This window comes from Castor canadensis, chromosome 4 (assembly GCF_047511655.1).
Source record: "Castor canadensis chromosome 4, mCasCan1.hap1v2, whole genome shotgun sequence".
In the NCBI taxonomy this organism is placed as follows: domain Eukaryota; kingdom Metazoa; phylum Chordata; class Mammalia; order Rodentia; family Castoridae; genus Castor; species Castor canadensis.
In genome coordinates, this window is record NC_133389.1 from 49,329,788 (window position 1) to 49,334,521 (window position 4,734).

The 4,734-nt window shown below is 44.5% G+C and overlaps 1 long non-coding RNA gene across 1 annotated transcript; it reads right to left on the reverse strand.

Moving 5' to 3' along the window:
* Positions 1-535: 535 nt before the first annotated feature.
* LOC141422343 (uncharacterized) lies at positions 536-3,784 on the reverse strand. Its single transcript, XR_012446890.1, has 3 exons — positions 3,653-3,784; positions 2,426-2,538; positions 536-780 (listed from the first exon to the last, which is right to left on the reverse strand). It is a non-coding gene; the product is annotated as an uncharacterized lncRNA (long non-coding RNA).
* Between the last annotated feature and the right edge of the window lie 950 nt (positions 3,785-4,734).

Sequence of the window (4,734 nt, forward strand, 5' to 3'; positions counted from 1 at the left end):
CAGGTTAAGAAACCGTATGCTTTAGTTATCACTTGGAATGTAGAGGTAACAGTCTCTACTTTGTAATTTACTTAGTCGTTCTTTTCGTAAGCACGTGAGTGGGTTTTCTCCAGTGGGTAGAGCTGATATGGACAAATCTTTGGGGGGACTCTTTTCATATGAGAAATGAGTTTCAGGGCCAAGTGAGCTCTGAGGGAAGCTAAGTAGGAGGTTAACTGAGGTAATTACTAATCCTGGGACACAGTGAAGTAGGGTCCCTGGTCCCCATCCTGCTGTGTGGTTTTTGGACAGGTAACAAGCTCTCTGGCCTGTAGTTTATCTCTAAAGTTGGGGGAAGAACCCTATCATGTAAGACCCTTAAGAAAATGAAGTTGAATATGATATGTGAACCCCAGTACAATGTCTGTCATACAGTTGGTGCTTAATAATTGGTACTTCCCTATTCACTAGCACAAAGTTCTTGAAAATTCCTTCAGCCTGGACCTGGAAGCAACCAAGAGTTTAAAGAACTGATGTTAATTTTATTTAGCGTCAATTTTTCTATCAAGTGCAAAGTTGAATAAGATAAGATACATATTTCATGCAACAGACTTGTTGAATCCTAAAGAGACAGAGAAACCACCATGCAGAACAAGCCATGTGGGAAGTGTTTCTTTGGAGTATTGAGAAGTTGCTGTGGGAGTCCACGCAAGACGTCTTCCTGTACTCACGAGTCCAGTGAAAGTGCCATAGGTGCGGTGGGAGGGGAAAAACCAGCAGGCATTCTCTGCGTTGTCAAGCCTAGACAGAAGAACAGGCTGTGTGCTAATAAAGATGAACTCCTGTCATTTTGTTGAAATTATTAAAATAAGTATCTCTGTGCACAGACAGTTCATGTCACATTTCCAGTTATCAAAGCAGTGTATATTAACCATATCTTTTTATCTGATGCTTTGACATATGGGGCCTTGCTGACCCCACTAGAAACTGTCCCTCCCAAGGCTAGCTTAAATTCCTGGAGGCAGTAATTGACTTTCCTGGGAGCACCTTTCAAATGCAAACCAACCAATCCAGAGCTGACATGCACTGCCTTCTTCGTTTGGCTCTTGCAGGGATCCTACATTCTAGGCCACATCCCACCTGCCCTAATCACTCTAAGGCCGGGGAGGTACCAGACAAGGAAGGGCAGCTCTGTACCAGAAGCCCACTGAATGATTCCCGCCAGCCAATCCTAAACCTGCTTGTTCTGATTACTCTGCCTCCTCCATTCTTGCCCAAGAAAAGCACGTAGTAAAGATTTTGCTCCCTTTGCACCCAATCAACCCTGCTTCCTCCCCAGGTGTGGAGTGCTGGGCTACTGTTTCTAGCAATCTGTGAGTAGAAAAAATTTTGTCTTCCTGACATTATTTTCATGTTTTTGTGTATTACTGGACATGATTCGAGCAAATCCTAGGTAAATTATAAATACAGTGTGTGAGTAAGGAATGGATGAGGACTCTGAAACTGTCCCTTGATCTTCAATTGGACCAAAGGCCCTACAGAGGACCAGGGACTGTGGCCATCCCATCACTGTGGTGTTGCCAGCACCTCACGAAGTGCTAGTTCATGCTGGGTGCTGAGCTCGGCGAGTGTTGTTAATGAATAAATACACAAGTCTCACCCTCCCCCTGTACACAGTGGATCCAAGTATCCAACTAACAATGGTTGGTCTGCCTGGATACCGTGTGCAAGGATTTGGCAATTCTTTGTCTCAGTTCAGGCCAGGAGCACACACTGGTCCTTGGGGAGAATCCAGAGGGTCCCCACAGGAGTCCACAGACTGGTTACAGGGAACACAGACAAGTAGACCAACAGGCCAATGCCTTTGAGGAGTTATCAGAGTATGAACTCCTTGGGATCAAAGTGCTAGACGCTATATGGGATCAGAGTGGGGCAATGCAAGGCCCACGGGACTGAGTTCTGGGAGAAAGTAGAGAACAGTCAGGTTAAAGCAAGGGAGATTTTCAGGTCCAGTGAGTACAACCTTGTCCCAGCTCAATAGAAAGCAGGAAAAGTGATTAAACACTAAGACCTTCCCAAGTGCAGGCTGACCTGCCTACTATAAGGACTGCTCTGGAACCTAGAACAGTATTGTCCTGCCTATGTAGACGATAACAGAGGCTGGAAAAGCAAAGCCAGGACTCATTAGTTCCCAAAGTGTGATAGTCTCTGACATCTTCACTGGTTGACCTTGGGACATCAGCTGCACATTAACCACAGAAATCCCTGGACCTTAATTTACCTTTATTTGTTCCACTGTGTATTTGGTTCATCCCTGGGAACCCTGACCCATTACCAAAATATTAGGCTCATGATAGATTAGCAAAATGTCAACATTCAGGGGACGTGAGCCAAAACTCCAATGCCTGGGTAAGGTTAAGGTGATTGATTAAGCCTGGGTACTCACACATGGTGTAATTGGTCACAATGTCACTTTACATCACACATAGCGGTGCAGGGAATATGCACCTCCATCCTCTTCCTATTCACCAATTTGATCATTCCCACAGCACTCATCTTCTAGGTAGAGGGGAAACAATTACATTTAGTCCAGGCTAGCAAAGTCAGTCCAATGTAATCATTTAAAGAATCTCTGCAGGTAAATAAATTCTCAATAGCTCAAGACAAACTTCCAGGTTCCTCAAATTCCCTCTTTGTCACTGTGTTTCTTGTAAAGATAGCATCTGAAGCCTGAAATGGTAAATAGATGGAGATGGAGATGTGACTGTGAACAGAGCTCTGATGAGCGGTACTGACGATGGAGATGTTCCCAAAGAGATGTCTTGTGGGGCCTTTAAGTGATAATCAGGCCAGGAAGGCTTTGCCCCCATGAGTGGATTAATGGTGTCATTGCAGGAGTGAGTTAGTTGTCAGGGAAGTGGGTTTCTTATTAAAAAAGGAACTTGACAATCTCCTCTCTCCTTCCCTCCCCTCCCCAGGCTCCCTAAGTGTGCTGAGTTTGTGTCTGATGTGCAGACCAGCTCCCATAGGGACCCCAAAACTCTATTCGGGGAAGCTAGATGGCAGCCGGGGTTTGGTTTCAGAGCAACCAGAAGCTCTATTTGAAGGAATTAAATATTGGTTCTGTCCAGCCAGAAACAGAGCTGAAACCATTTTGCTCTTCATCGACCTCCTTGCGCTGTTCTCAGTTTTCAGTGAACCAAAAGGAGCAGGACAGGTCCTTGGTTGGTATTTGTATACCACCCACAAGTACACTAAGTATACACCGTGTTACAACCTCAGGACATTTTTTCCCCCCCAAGAGTATAGTATGACTGCTCTCTTCACCTAGAATGTAAGCTTTGAGGGTAGGAGCTACCTAGTCTATGTACATGTGTCTCAGAAAGCCAGTTGGATTAACCACGGGGGTGACACTCTGTGATCTTTCCTATGAAGCTATGTAAGTAGATTCCACAGCCCATTTTTGGTGGTTTTAAGCCACTCCAAAATCACCTGATGCTAGTAAAGTTCAGAGAAAGTGACTTTTCAATAAATTGATAGTCACAGCTTTGCATGCAACCTCCTAAATGGGTCACCAAAAATAAATCCTCTAAAGGAAGAGCCACTGAAGGATAAAGGATATCAGCCATGCTGGCTTTCCTCCAGCCAGGTCCAAGTGACCTCAATTACTTACCACAAGCGATCTTAGTTAAATAAAATCAGTCTGCAGCTTGGGTGGCTGGAGCTCCATCCAGAAAAGCTGCCGGGCTGAGAGGGGATGGATACAAAGCCTGCTGAAATCTATCCAGATAGTATCTGAGCTCCCGGCAAGAAGGAAATGCCACCACCATCTGCCTCTGTTTGTGATGACCTGGGAATAAATAAAAATTAACCTTGGCCTTTGAATGAATCATGGAGCTTATCAACACTTCCTTCACGTCTGTAATGACTATTGTGAAACAAGTTTACAACAAAATTTGAAGGGACAGGGCAGGAGAGTCATTGTTTTAAATGACTCTTTACCAGGCATGGTGCTTCCTGTCTATTTCTCGTATTATGTGCCACCAATACAGTTTGCTCCCTGTGTTGGAAATAGAGAAAAATAAGGAAACAATGTATATTGAGCCCAATAGGAGTTCAAGAAACCATTGGGGAAGAAAGAAGAAAAGAAAAAATAAACAAGGAAGGAGGGGCAGAAGAGAGAACTGCAGAGAAGGAGCAGTGAAAATCATTGTTTCCAGGTTGTCAATGGTCACTGATGACTGAGGCAGGTGCCAGGCAGGTGTGACCTCTACACAATGTCAATAAACAGGCCAAGTTCTGTACCAGCTGTTATTTTCTTTAATCCTCACAGCAACTCCATGTGTAGGTATCACTATTTTCCAGGTGAGGCTCTGTTCTCAAAAAACTTTTTAAAAAGCATGCCCAGGACTCTCTGCTAAGTGAATAGAAGAGGCAAAATTGGACCCCCAAAGTGGCTAAATCCAAAATCCAAGCCCTCTGCCTTTCTCTGTGTTGAGTCTCAGTGGAAACACTGCTGGGCACTAGGGGAAAACTATTATTAGTCATTAACTTTATTTTGAACTAACAAGCTAGTCACTTAGTGAGGCCCTGAAGAAATGGAACAAGGTAGAAGCGCATTTTGATTGGGTTAGGAGATGGGGGAGGGAGAGGTGTTGGGGAGGGCTCCGGAAAAGCAGAGGGGAAATGACTCCAGATTATGGGATGCTAATTTAAGCTTTATTGGTTCTGGCATTTGCTGGACTTCTGAGTGCA